The sequence below is a fragment of the Neovison vison genome, chromosome 6 (assembly GCF_020171115.1).
Source record: "Neovison vison isolate M4711 chromosome 6, ASM_NN_V1, whole genome shotgun sequence".
NCBI lineage: Eukaryota > Metazoa > Chordata > Mammalia > Carnivora > Mustelidae > Neogale > Neogale vison.
The window spans coordinates 185771736-185786609 of NC_058096.1; the positions used below are offsets into that span (position 1 = coordinate 185771736).

At 42.1% G+C, this 14874-nt stretch overlaps 1 protein-coding gene across 4 annotated transcripts in view; it reads left to right on the plus strand.

Annotated features, from left to right (window-relative positions):
* Window positions 1-14874, plus strand: part of FOXP1 (forkhead box P1) — a 499038-nt gene that overhangs the window by 160668 nt on the left and 323496 nt on the right. For 3 of the 4 annotated variants that reach the window (XM_044253165.1, XM_044253170.1, XM_044253168.1), the window contains exon 3: window positions 12503-12563. The gene's annotated coding sequence lies outside the window, so the exon portion shown is untranslated. Of the gene's footprint in view, window positions 1-6480; window positions 6501-12502; window positions 12564-14874 lie in introns of those variants that run through there. The other variant, XM_044253167.1, reaches the window with a different exon arrangement.

The following is a 14874-nucleotide window of genomic DNA, read 5'->3' on the forward strand; positions in this document are numbered from 1 at the left end:
CTGGAAGCCCCAGTTCTCCGGAGTGGACACAATGCCCCTCTCAGAAACTTAAACACTTGGCTGAAAGGACCCCCCCCCCCACCCCTACCCTTGCTGCTTTACCCGACGGAAAAGGGAGGGGGTTCAGGCAAAAGCTTCATCTAATGCACTTCTGAGTAGCTTTGCTTCATTGAAGACCATATGCTGAGCTTGTCAAAGTCATCTGCCCGTTTCAGCCATTCTTGTTTTAGGAACGTTAACTTGCTGTATTGGGGAAGCAGCATCATATGTGAACAGCCATGCCAGGCTTCTGCCAAACGTCCCTGGTCCTCTGTCAAGTTCTGGGAGGGCATTCAGTGGAATTTTATTGTCCTAAAGATTAAAGCTCCACCCCCTACCCCCCCTAGCATCAGCATTATTAACATAGCATCCTCTTGGTACAGAGAAACCCTCCTAGCTAAGGAGCCAGGAGGGCGGGTCCCACCTGGCTCTAAATCACATTGGCGCTTGCCAGTGTGTTTCCATTGGGACCCGGAGAGGTGACGAGGTGCGGAAAAGCCGAGCGATGGGTCGGAGTTGAGTGGAAAAGGGAACTGGGATCTGCCAATGTCAGAGAATTCAGCAAGAGAGGCATGGGAAAGGAAATGGGATGAAAAGGTGCCAGGAAACGTTGCCTCATTCTCTGGCATTTTTCTGGTGGTCAAAAGTTAAGTCTCTCCTTTCGAGTCACTTGCAGCACTGTGGGCTCACAGCTGCCAAGTTGTGTAGTGTACGGCCCAGTAAAGAGGGGACATGGGTATAGGACAGGAGGCTGTTATTTTCAGGGAAGGGTTCTTGAGAGGTTTCCCCTCCTCAGATTATGTGAGTGGGTTCATTCTCATGTGTCTTTCTCCATGGGTCAGCCTGCCCACAACGGGGCCCACAACATTTAACTAGGGAGCCACTGCTGGGTGGGGAGGGGTGGTCCCTTCTGTATATACCCAGGTGTAAGCCGTGGTGCATAAACAATAGGAATAGAGGAGCTGGAATGAGATCACCATACTGGTTAGTGTCATTCATTCCATATGCATTTATTGACCACCCCCTGGATGCAGCCACTGTCCAGTACTGACATACAGCGTGCAGGACAGATGAAGTGCTTGCCTTCATGGAGTTTATATTCTGATAGTTTGCCCCACACTGAAGTGTCCACGGTCAAGGTTAACATGACTGGTTTTATCCATTGCCGAAACTTTCCCAGAAAAACCAAACGAAATCCGTTCAGCTGCAGACCGGAGCCGCCAGGAGCCAGATGTGGCCGTGGGAAGACTCTTCTTTGAGAGCTTGTCATCTGGCTCCAGCTGTGTTAACCTAGGTCTGGTAGACAGCCATGAGCTGCGTCTGCCAACTGGTGGCCAGACCCTAGAGCAGGCTTAAACAATTAGTGGAATCCCTTGCCCGGTGGCTCGATCCGCTGTGTGTGTCCTAAGATTACCACTGCTGTCCAGACCAGGAGCCTCTGTGGTCTGGGGCAGAAACACCCAGAAGGGAATAGAAAATCAGCTCTCTGAGAAACTAGGCTCGGCTTTCTCATCCTGGAGCATGGAGAGGGAGGCAGGGGAGGTACAAACCAACGTCAGCAAGAGAACAGAAATAAACCAGACGTGGCCCCCCACGTGCACATCTTGATTCCAACCAAGAGTGCTTGCCTGATATGGACCACCTGCCTCCAACATGCCCCTGCAGAAAAGCCAAGAGTTGGCCCAGGAGAACCTCTCTTTCCCAGTTACTACTTTTTGATTGTTGCCCCTTTGTGAGACCCATTTATGATGGCCTATGTTGATTTTCCCCAGAGATTTCCATTAAAAGTCTTAGTTCCCACCTTTGAAAGCAGTGTGCCATAACTTTTCAAATATCCACCTTCCGAATGAGTACATAAATAAATAAAATGCTTTAGCCTACCTATGTGTAGAGGATTTATCTATCTATAGGTAGATAGATAGATATGCCAAAGTTTCTGGTTTCATGTACTAGGCAGGCTCTGCTCTTCTTTGGGAAAATAATGGTTTTGGTCATCTGTAGTCCAGCAGACTTCTGACCCCACAATAGTTGCTTAGTTAATGTTTGCAGAATGAGCCAGATGAGGACGATTTTTAGTCAGCATGCTGACTTTCAAGGGTGGTGATAAAAAAATGAGTGAGGTTCTTTCAAATAATAAGTAAGGGGAACAACCCACCATTTAGAGCAAAAAGAACAAAAAAGAGTACAGGTTTACTGGGAATAATTTCAGAATTCATCTTTCAGATATCCTCATCTAGTATCTGATTATAACAGAAAACACAAGAGGGTAGAGATGAAAGCTTGCAAGGGGGCTTCTCTTGAGCCTAAGCATATTTTTTTTTACCTGTGGGGACATCTTCATCACAGTGAGTTTCAATGAAATAGTTGAAGTGGGGGAAAATTTCAAGATGCTAGTTTATGTGTGAAAATCAACTTTTGCGTTCTCAGTGCATTGTGTAAATTTGCCGTGCAGGAAACATAAGTGAAGCCATTTGGTTTTGTGGCATTGGTGTGGGCTGGCTAAGGGGGTGGGGGATAAAGTTGAGGCATTGATATAGTACGAGGAGAGCCAGATGGTTGTATTACACATCTTTTGTGTTCTTGTTTGCTTCTTAAAGCAGTTGCAGAATTTTGCCCTTGGCGATATTTTCTTCATGCTTGTATGTTCTGCTATGAATTTACTTTTTTGTCAGAGTACTTTGAAAGAAAAGCCTTGCTCTTAAAAAAAATTTTTTTTAACTTACATTCTAGACTTGTGAAGTCAACAGTGTGCTCATAAAAATATTTTTTAAATGATAAGTGTGTTAGTAAACAGTGGGAGGAGCAGCTTTTCTTTTTCTCTATAGCACGCTGATTTCAAATGACATGTCGATTCAGAGAAAGATTTTTGCAGAATTATAAATGTGGAATTAACGATGAATGGGCGGATGGAGACAAAACCGATATGCCATTTCTTCAGTAGTAATGAGTCTTACCTGATTAGAAATTTTAACTTTTTCTATTACTTTTATAGCAGCTTCTCGGGTTGTGGTTTACCTGTTGTGTCTTACCAGCCAGACTGACTTTAAGTGAAATGAGAATGCTTTGGGATAAGTCCGCGGCTTTAGCCCGGGTGTTTGGGTGGCATTTAGTACAACTGTTCATCATACCACCATTGAAATGTGTATTTATTTCCTACTGAAAGCAAATTACATTTTGCGATCACTGAGGGCGAGGGATAGTTAAGATGTTCTAACTGCCTGTAAGTGATGATACTTTATCACTAATGTTCTTTTTAAGAAGGAATTTTTTTTACAATTTTATTTATTTATTTGGCATATATATATGTATATATATATATATAGAGAGAGAGAGAGAGAGAGACAGAGCGAGCGCACAAGCAGGCAGAATGGCAGGCAGAAGCAGGCTCCCCGCTGAGCAGGGCCTGATCCCAGGACCCTGGGGTCATGACCTCAGCCAAAGGCAGATGCTAAACCGACTGAGCCACCCAGGCGCCCCGTCCCTGAATGGTTTTAATGAGGAGTTGCTTTGGAGCCGTCCGCCCCGTTGTAATGGAATGGTTCAGAATAATTTAATGCCCTTTTCGCAGTCCTGGTTTATTATCTCTTTTTTCTTCGCTCAAATGAGAGAAGAACACAAGCACAAGCTCCTTGGGTGCCGGTTTATTCTCTGTTGTGCACAGATTTCCAGTTTTAGTTGGAACCTGCAGCCCCTGATGAGAAAACAGGAAACTCACAGTCCTAACCTTATTGAAATCTCTGCCCGCTTTAGTCACAAGTCTGAAGCAACTCCTCCCAATAATGAGGCCATTGTACGCATCATATCTGATCAGTTCCTGAAATGTTTTAGTAAGTCTATCTTACAACATTATAAGAAGATAATCAGCAGCCTTAGAAGGTCCCCATCTGGACTGTAGAGTTCTTTTACTGAAAGATGTTTTGCCTTTTTGAGATAGCTCTCGCGTTTCATCATCTGTTCCGCTGAGATGAAGTGCATATGAAAAGTCAGTGACTCTGAATCCATCTGTTGTTATTATTTTCCACTGATAATTGGCTTGAACAATGAAATGTCTGTGTCTGCAGCCTTTGAAACTGTACACCCTGTTTATTTTCTGGAGGTCTCGCTGCAACTCCCCCCGCCCCCATTTTCGCCTCCTTCCTTCTCTCTCAAGCTTTACAGCCAGGGGCGCTTGTGTGAGGATGACATCTTTGACTCTGTGCATCAGTATGTGTCACTCAGCATCTAAAGCTTGCATACGGATCTTTGTCACAATCCCCGTGTCTGTGCCGTTCGCGCCAGGATCCAGCCCTCTTGCCACAAGAGGCTTAGCTGGGCCACAATGCATGCATCCCTTACCTGGCTCGTCGTCTTTATTTCACTTTCCTCATTAAAATATTAATTTCGAGTACAGTATCTAATACCTATGGAATTAGATACTACCTCTAATTGTATAATATATTCAGTTGCATCCAGGTTTGCACGATAGAGAGCATTAATATTGGATTCCACTAACAGCACTTCCATTAGCTTGCTCAACCAGTATGAGATATAGATGAGCTAGGAAGCATAACTACCCGCCAGAACTGCCAAAACAGTCATTAGAAGCTCCATGGGGATGGACAAAGGCTTTTTCACAGTGATATACTGATTAAATTTTGTTCTATGGTTTATTTGCATCAAGGTTAGATCACTATCGTCTGTGGAAGGAGGTTATCTAACACCTTATTTGGAAGGTCATTTCAAGACAAAATAGTGAACAGAAGAGGCATCTTTAGTTTCTTTGGGAACCCCTCTTAGGGAGATCCTGTGTTTTTCTGTGGGGGGTGGGGGTGCAAAAGTTTAAATTTTTTTTAATATTTTAAAAGTATTAACATTTTTAAATATTTTTCCAAGTTATGTCATAACATATGTTTGAGATAGACTTCCTCTGCTTGTTAATAATTAAAAAAAAAACTTTTCAATAATATTCATTTGCTTTTGCAGTAGAATGATATAGCCGGAGAGAAGTGTTGTGTTAATAAAATAGAACTTGGTTTTGAAATAGAAAGCTGCCTCATTTCCCTTGGCTAGCCTAATTGCAGTACATTCTCTGAGGCTGGGAAGGCTCTGTGACCTATCCTTCTTGGTCCAAGTAATAACGTAGACATGTCCCATAGCATAGCCGTGCTGGATTTGCCCCCATAGTACTCAGTGGCATTAGAAGGAAGTAGGGGAACATAATCTTACTTATGTTTCAATCGAAATCATTTAATACTGCAAAAGTTATTAAAAAATAATTAAGTTACTAAGACCAACATGTAGCTGGAACATAGAGTAGGAGGGTCGAGGTGAGTGTGTTGACTCCCTAGCCTGAGAGGAAAGGCAGTAGTGAATTCCTGGGGCCTGTGTGTTTTTCCTTTTGCTTAAATTCCTTGGCTCTAAGGACGGATTATGTTGAGGTATGGCATATTCTCTGCCGAAATGGAGAAAATTGTTGACTGTAATTATGTTATTTAATTGAAATTATAAGTGGTTGAGGCCACTCAGTTAAAAGCATCCTTTCTAATATATGGGTAATGTTTTTAAATGAGTGGGCATGGATTGATGATATTTGAAAGGCAGGCATTTGGGATGTATTTTTGGAAGACTCAAATTATGTTCCTTAAATCATTAGTGAACTAAAGAGTGCAAAGTGGCATGGGGTTTTTTGTTTGTTTACCTCCTTTAATTAAATACGGGTCAGTGTTACATGTGTGCCTGTGTGTACCTGTGTATATGCGCGCACATGGGTATGTATGGGTGTGTGTATATTTTATATGTGTCAATTTTTGTACATAGATAACATAGACCCTTCACAGGTACGGGTCCCAAGGAACGGTTTATAGTGTGGCAAAGCACAAAAAACAAAAGGTGTATTGTGGCTGAAAAATGTGATTGTTGACAACTCTCATTGAATTTTAGAGATTTAAATGCAAGCTAAGGTAAATCTCCAGTGATGGGTCTTATGCCAACTTCTTTTCGGAGTAGCTAGAGATAAAACAATGGCACTATATTCGCTCCCCCATTATCTCCCCCCCCACTCCAGGAGTGAGTTCTTAATTACTAATGAATGCAATTCATTTTAATTGTTATTATAGCAACATAGCATTTAACTGTCTCCTGTTTAGTGCTTGTGCCCTGCAACCGGAGGGGTCTCCTGTCAGGGAGAGGACAGGTAGAAGGCACAGCAGGCGTCTGATTGAGCGAGTTATTCATTTGCTGAGTGTTTGTGTTTATGCAAAGGGGCCTCTTCCTGCATATTTAATCTAGAGTAAGGCAGTGGCTTTTGTTGTGTTTAGCCCACATACCTTCAGTCCTTCCTCACACTGCCGCCAGCCTGGGAGCCCTGCGAGCCCGCAGGCTTCCAAGCCCCTGTAGTTTCTCCCTTACAAACTCTCAACTTTCTTCCGTTGTGTGAAAATTGCCTCTCCGGCCCCAAAGCTTTCCTTCCTCACCATGAGCCGGTAAGTGTGTGCGAAGCCAAGGCTGATACTTTGTTTCATTTTACAAATGTTGAGAGGCTACTTTCCTGTTCTTCTGGGCGCCTCCCGCCAGCGACAGCGACCTGGGTCCTGGTTCCTGGGCCGTTGTCAGTTGCTGGCTGCCTTGAAATAGACGAGTACAGGTGCCTCTTAGGAACCGGGGCTGAATTTTTGGACTGGCAGAGAGAGCCTCTTGGAACTGGGGCGGGGAGTGGGGGTGTGGGTTGGGGGGGGGAGAAGGAGAGAGAGAGAGAGAGAGAGAGAGAGGAACAGCTTTATTATTCTTTGTCCTAACAAATCCTGTTTTGTAACTATCCTGGAGATAATGCTGCCATTGTTTGCTAAAAGCCTTCAAACAGTGTGTAAGACCGAACTGTAAGAAAGCGGTGAAACTCTGCTGCGGTATTGTCTATACCCGGGCCAGGGTCCTCCCCGAAGGTCTGTGCCGGAATAGGAAGGGTTTTCTTTAGTGGAAATCGAATCGTCTCTTCATTGATATTAATAGCACACTAGAGAGGTTGGCCATGATGCTGAGAGAGGCGGTCGGGAGGGAAGGAAATCTGATCTTGCTGGTGGTGGTGGTGGGGGGGTGGATGACAGCCTCTTGGCCCCACGGTGGAGGAGACATCCATCCAGGCTCAGCCTGCATAATGGCATCCTGGCTTAACTGTTTGCTCTAGGAATTTTAATCTTGAGCTGTTTGTTTTACTATCTGGGGTCTTGCTATTTTTTGTTCCCGTACTGTCTTTAGAAAGCACCATATTCAGGGTCTAATCCAGTCTTTTTAAAAAGTGGATTAAAAAAAAAAACTCAGAGAAATTGATGTACTGTGCACTTAGATCATTCTGGGCTATGATGGTAGAATTCGGCTTTCTTTTACAGTATTATAATTTCAAAAATGAATTGCCACAGCAAAGAAGGGACGAGCCACCCAAGGAAGATATGTCCTATGTAAAGATATTTCAGGCACTAGGAATTGTGTCCAGGGTCTAAAAGAAGGAGTTTGCATTACCAGTTAACTGTTGCCTCTGCTTGAGTAACTCTTTTCAACAGAAGAGTGTGCTGTTCCCCCGCAGGTTGGAAACTGTGAGAATTTAAATAAAATTTCATCAACCTTATTAAAATATGTAGGGAGTTGGGTCTTCTTGGGTACAAATCAGTCTAGAGACTTAGAAGCATTTATTAACAGTGAGGCTGCTGTAGGTTTTTAATAATAAAATTACAAATACCTTATCTAATTGTAAGTGTATGACTTTTATACTCGGTTTTTAAGGGGAAAAATACTTTTTTTTATGAGTAAAAGTAACTCCGTCAGAGCACCTTCTGTGATTAGCGCTATTGTATTCTTAAATTTTGATTGATAGAGATAATAGTTTTCACTTAAAAATACAGACAGGTACTTTAACTTTCCATGACAATAGCTATTTGCATTTCTTTTATCTTTTTGTTTAACATTTGTGGGGGTTGGGATGGATTTGATTATTAACTCTTATTGCACACTAAAGGTAAATCTAAAACAAAGGCTTTGTTAGAGCTTCAAAGAGAAAACAGCAAATATTGTTTTTAGGTTTCAACATTTAAAGGCTGTTAAAGGATACCTATAAAATATTTTCACATGACCATGACCAGGGTTTTACTTTTCTGTAAGGTAAGCGAGAGGAGTTTATCCAGAGGAGATGGACCAGTGTGGTACTGCTGTGGGTGGGGGCGGGAGTGGGGGCTGCGGGCCTGCAGCAGTCACCCCCTCCCTGGGGCATGCCTCGCCTCGCCTCGCCTCGCCTCAGGTTGTCTGTGCCCCTTGGCTTATTTCTAGTATTTTCAGTTTTTCTTAGGAGAACGGACCTCAAGGTTTGGTGCCACGGTTTGGTGAGAGTCCCAGAGGGTGAGGAGAAAGGAAGCAAAATGTGCCCCGCAGCCACAGGAGGGGACTTTGGGGACGGTGGGACAGAAGTAACAGAAACGTAGTGACTGTAAACCAGCGAGCCTGGCTGGTGTCCCAAAGACCTGAACTGTACAGCTGGGCCTTTTCCTTTCCATGTCCCTTCCTTCTTTTCCTCTTTCACGGTCCCAGTTATTTTTTCCCTCTTATTTCTTTTCCTCTCTTCCTTCCTGCCCTCTTTGCTTTTTCTTTCTGTAAGCCTGACTCAATATTGAAGTTATTAGAGCAGAGAAAAAACTCTCTGCGGTTGATTTCTGAGTGGATTTTCTTGTCTCGAGTGCAGAAAATGAAGTGACCCTTGTACTATCATTTTTCAGCTAGGCAAATTTGTGTTGATATGCTCCTGTTTTCCTAAGAAATCTTTGAAAAACAAGACACGAAAATCCACATGAGGTAGGAGTCTCTAGTTAAAGAGACAGGCGTCTCTTGGAAATTGGCCCATTTAGACCTTTGATTTTCTTAGATGAAGTACATGTCCTATGATTGGAGTATTTGGAATATGAGAAGCTTGAGCTATGTTCCTGGGCTTTCAGAGAAGGTCTTCTCTAAGCAGATACAAATTACTAAATCGCCACCTTCCTCGTGGGCCTGGAGCTGGCTGTGACATCCTTGCATCACCGGGGACACCGGTGCCCAGTATCTTCTCAGGCCTCATTTGGTGGACTGAAGGTTAAGATGAAAAACGTGGTGGTTTTCCCCGTCCCTTTTGTATGGTCACGCAAAATGAAACCTAATGCAGAAATCCTGATGCACATCGTTTCCTTTAGCTGCCATGGAAGAAAGGGGGGGACAACCTCTTAGTGGGAAAAGTCGAGTGTATATTGTTCATTTTCAGTCTTGTGAAGTTCAGCCTCCGTGTTTACCTGCAACTTGGCTCCATGCCAGCTGGCATTTATGTATTCTTTATCGCATTGATGAAATTGGGGGGCAAAATACACCCTATGAAGTGTGATTTTTGAAGCACTGTTTAACCTAAGAGGTCCACAGACAGTGGGGAGTTCTTAAGGGGTGGCACGTGGGAAGGGGTAGAGGAAGAGGAGAGTACCTTGAGCTTTCTAATGAATGGGTTGCTGCTGAAGGTTGGTGTCTTGCTTAAGATTTTTATGGTCAACGCGTAGATTCCGGTGGACAACACTCTTGCAGACAATAGTGAGGCAGCCACACCAGGAATAGTTCCAGTGTTCACGGCATCCTAACTGTACAGAGAATGACACAAAGGAAAATAAGTCATTTTTATTTACCATATTCCTGGCTCACTTTTAAAACCTAAAACCAATGGGAAACTTCAGAAAGATAGAAAAAGACAATGCACTTCAGATGGTAACACCATTTTAAAAGAAGATGCGTGGGCTGGAGGGGAATATATTTTTTTATATTAAAAAGCTTTACATAACTATTTAATTTTAGTTTTGATGCTGTGGGGTGAGTAAGCATTCAGGTAACTAGTTGATATATTTGATAAGTAAAAGTGATTGTTTAAAAAAAAATTGCAAACCACTCTGGAAACGGAAGTTTTACATTTTGGAAAAAAAATGAAATGCAGGTTGTTCTGCTAGTTGTTGATTTCTGATTCTTCCAGGCTCGTCATGATGCAGACTCAGGCCCCAGTACTACTCCCTAATTTTCTTGTCTGTTATATTGACACATTTCATTTAATTTAGCATGATGGCAAACAGCTGTTGAACTATTAATCTTTTCTCTGCAAAGCTAGAAAAATATCTTTTAGATTACTTGGCTAATGTATACTAAAAACTAAAATCAACAGAAATAAATTAATGACTGGTCAAATGTGCATATGCATTAAAATTTATGGAACTTTCACAATAGAGGAAAACATGATTTGTATCCCACTGCCAGTTTTCTCTCTTTCTTTCTTTCTGTCTTTCTTTCTTTCTTTTTGTATAAGTAAAAATTAAATGTAGCTGATTTTGTATTGCTTGAGTAATTATAAGTTGGAGGGTCAGTTGTATAATTTAGTTTCCCTAGGGGAAAATTATACTTGTAAAATCTGTGAGGGTAAATCAGAATATATTTTTGTTCTGTTCATTTATACACTGTACTGTGTAGACAGGTGTGGAGAGAAATAGGCCCTGCTCTTCCCTGAAATCCTTCTACGGGTCAGAATACAGGGCTCAAGATAACTTGATTCAAAGTACGCATTTTCAGCAGGATTTTCTTTTAAATTAAATTTTAATAAGGTCCAGTTGTTTTGCCAGGCCTATATGATAACAATCTCATCTGCACTGCAAAGTCTAATACTATAGATCTGACTGCCAAACATGAAAAAATAAATGTAACTCAATGGATGAACACGAACATTAGTTTAGAGCATGCCCATTGGAGGGTATGTCAAGTAAAAAGGAGGGAGAATGGCCATTCTTGCCTTGAATTCAGTAAGATCTGCCAGAGTTCACTTCCTTTCCATTTAAGATTGTACGCTTGGTAAGATGGAGATTTCTCGTGTTTGAGATTATCGCTGTGCCTTGTATCTAATGAGCTCCTCTTACTTGGGAGGAGTGGGGCTGCTTTGCAGATCTCCCCCATTACCCTGAGGACCCTAACATCATTGCTCCCTGTTTCCTTAGCACCATTTGTCCTGTGACAGAGTTCTCACCAGTGGAGAAACCAATCCTGGGGACACATATTGGCAGTGTGTCTCAAAATTTTCATTTTCAATTTGAATTGTTTTGTGTAAAAACAAAAAGATTTGGGGCAGGTTGCAAAATAGTAATTTTAAGTCCCAGGGCTAGGGTTTTCCCCCACCCAAATGGTGAACATTTATGGTGAAAACCTCCAATTTCCTCTTACAGTAAACATGAAAATTATGATTTCACTCAGAGCCTGCATTTTTTTTTCCAATCTTTATGGCAAGAATCTGCATATACTTGCTTGTGGAAATGTCATAAATTGGCCTCAGATCAATTCCTCAAAGATAGTACTCACCAAAGTGCCACTTTCAGATTTTAGCCCTTGTGAAATAAGATTTAACTCTTCTCAATAATGTTTGCCTTTCCACATTCAGGGCTGACAGCAGAGGGATAAGCAGGGATATATTCTGTATAAAATTAAAACCACTTCATTACATATTGTTCTGAAGAGTGAGCAAAAGGATATTAACATTTTAGTAAAACGATGATACGATCTTAGCATCTTGCAAAAAAAATGACATGAGCATTTGGTCAGCTGATGTGGAGTGAGTCCTGGACCCTGTCGGTATCTCGCTCTAAATTAATAAACAAGTGTTTTTCTTTTCACTTGTGCCATATGTTGATCCCAGTTACATGGGCAGAAAGAGGCAGCTTGTAATGTTTCTTAGAGGATTACACACTGTTTTGCATAAGAGAGTATGCAGATGCAGGAGTGGATGTGGGATAAAACATGTTCCAGGCTTTCTTTGTGTTTTAGGGAGCTTGGTTTCAATTGTTTATTTCATCTGACACAAACCATTTTTATTTAACTTGGTAGATCTGGTAGATAAATGCTAAGTGGAAAACACAGTGTGAACAGTTTTCACCAACTGATTAACCCCCCAGCCCCCCCCAAACTTGAAGATCCTGGTGCTCCTGTTCATTTTGAAAGGTTCCAGGGTAGCATAAGCATCTCGTCTGTAAAAACTCACTCTCCTCTTGGGGGTGGGGGTGCGGGGAGACAAGCCCATGCGTTAATGAAATCAGAGATGTTGTGGATGTTAACCAAACAGACACGTTCAAGAAGCAGACTGGTTTCCAAAAACAAAGGCCTATGAGTCACGTCTTATTGCACCAGAAAATAAATTGATCGATGACAAGATGAGAAAAAGTTCACTTGCAAAATTCGAAATGTTTCACCTTGACTTTCTCCACCCACGTTGTTTTTGTTGTCTTGAGGCGCTCACAGGCCTGTGCTCCAGATCACTGGTCTTGGGACTTGTTTTTATTAACTCTGAAAAGTCATTTGCCATGCAACGTAACCGAGTCCTTCTCTTGCCCTTGCATCTGTCCCAGGCAAATAGGGGGTTGGTGCTGTCTCTTGACATTCAGATTGTGACGTTCTCTTTTGTTTTCAGGGTAAGAAGTGACCTTTTGAGGTGACTATACCTGAAGATTGCTTTCCAGAAGCCAGAAAAGGTAAATGCAATACGATTAGTGGGATTATATCTTGGCCCCTATCTCCCTCCTTCTAGGTATATCTCAATTCAACTCTTCTCCGATCTCTGTAGCTGCCAAAAATACGTGTATGCATTTGTGCATAAGTCCGCATGCTGTAGCATCTTTGGGGGAGATCTTTCAAGAAAAGACTGTCCTTAAGAAATGGTCCACAGAGGGACCCTCCCCCCCCAATATGGTTTCAAATTTTCTCCTCTTTGTTGAAGCTGAACTTTTATTTATTTGTTTTATTTATTTATTTTGTGGTGGTGGACTCAGTGGGCTTAAAGTGAGAAAGGAATATGTACATCACAAAAGCGGTGATTCATAAAAGCGAACTTGCTGCCACCATGAGTAGCGCCTGTCGGTGTTTTGTGCCGAAGTGGTGTCATACCATTGATGTTCATCTGGCGGCTTTATCATCACCTTCTTTCAGAAATTAATAGTCAAGTGCCGTAGCAACCCAGAGCACTGATGCAACTGCTCAGTGGCATGGGGCACACCCCTGTGATGTCAGAGCTAGGCTGCCTCGTTCTCTTGACCTTGCTTGAAAATCAAATGAGTATTTGATTTTAAAATTAGAAGTTTGCAGAGAGACTAATGTAACTTGATGAATTAAAGCAAAATTAAATTTCCTCAAACCCACTTTGGGGAGGGGGAACAAGAAAAGCACGTTTCAAATGCTTATGGATGCTCCGGTATTTCCTTGATTTCCAGAGGTCTCGCTCTGGTGAGGCTGTGGTCATCTGCCCCAAGTTAATCTTGCCAGTCATTTTCATAGCTGAGGTTTGTCAAGGAGCATCTTCACTTGATTCTTGAATTTAGGCCAGTAGCAGCTCCATTTGCGTTCGTGGATTTGAGTCTGTTGTAAAACAGGTTCCTTGCTGCCCTGGTTGCAAGAGGTCTCCACCCAGATATGACTAAATTGAGTTTATGAATTGGTAAGACAGAGATTTCCTACTCTTCAGCTACACACGTTTTGGGTTTTTGTTTTTGTTTTTTTTAACCTTTATAATGTGAAGATTCTTGGATCACTTTTGTTTTTAATCTTAGCATGCTGGGACTCTAGAATGCCTTTTAAAGGTATGGATTCATGGTTAGTGTCGCATTCTGGTGCATTTGATTGGAGGCCAAAAAAATCACTTGCTGCATTTCACCATCATTGTTGTTTAAATAAAACCTTTGTGGGAAGCTCCTGCTTGCTCACCGTGGAAGACAGTCTCATTTCTACGCAGCAGCATGGAAAGGGGTAGATTCCAGCTGGTATTGGGGGTTATCAAGTCCAAGCACTTCGCTTTCTGAGTCTCAGTTGTCCAGTCTTAAGAAGGAAGACTTAATTAACTTCGGGGATCTGCAAACTTCTTCTGTGAAGGGCCATGCAAGATACATCTTCTGTTTTGTGGGCCATTCCCTCTCTGCCACAGCAGCTCAGCTCGGCTGTACCTTGTGTCTCCTGGTCTCCATGAGCCCTGTGAGATCTCAGTCCAGGACGTTCCTCATGCAAAGCTGTGCCAGGTGTTTAACTCAACTTGTGCCATTAACTAGCAAAGATTTCTGGCAGAGCCCAAAGCTGTGATTAAACAAAGCTGAAAGCATGGTTGAAAAGATGAAATACTCACCTTGAGAGTTGTGTTACCCCGACAGCTTCAAATAAGGGCATCCTGAGCACTTTTCATTGTTTTCTTTGGAGTCATCTGTAAGCATGAATTATTTTTCTTCTGACTTGATGTCTTTATAATGCCTGTGCTAATACCCATGACCTGAAAATGGGCCCACTTGAATGTGTGTGATGTGATATGTTTCCAATTCTGTGATACTGTTCAAAGTTTAAAATCTCATGAGACAGGGGCAAGTTTGGAGGGGGGGAAAAAGTTCCAAGAAATTTTCATTAGTGTTGACTAAGAGAGGCAGTCCACGGAGAGAGAATTCTTTCTTTATAATTAATGTCAGGGACACGGTATATTATATGATATGATATGCTGCAAATGGGGAACTCCTTGTCAAAGTTCAGGAACTGTGAAAAATTTTATCCTTCTGTTGGCTACTGTCGTGACACAAAGGAAGCTGAGTAACAAATTCATATAATTTTTCTTTTAAACTTGACTGCTAGGAACTCGGAGTTTTTTTGTTCAATCTCTGATAATTATTTTCCACTTCAGCTTTTTGTGATTTAGATCTTTTTTTATTTTTTATTTTTTATTTTTTTTATTTTTGTTTATTCGACAGAGACCACAAGCAGACAGAGAGGCAGGCAGAGAGAGAGAGAGAGGGAAGCAGGCTCCCTGCTGAGCAG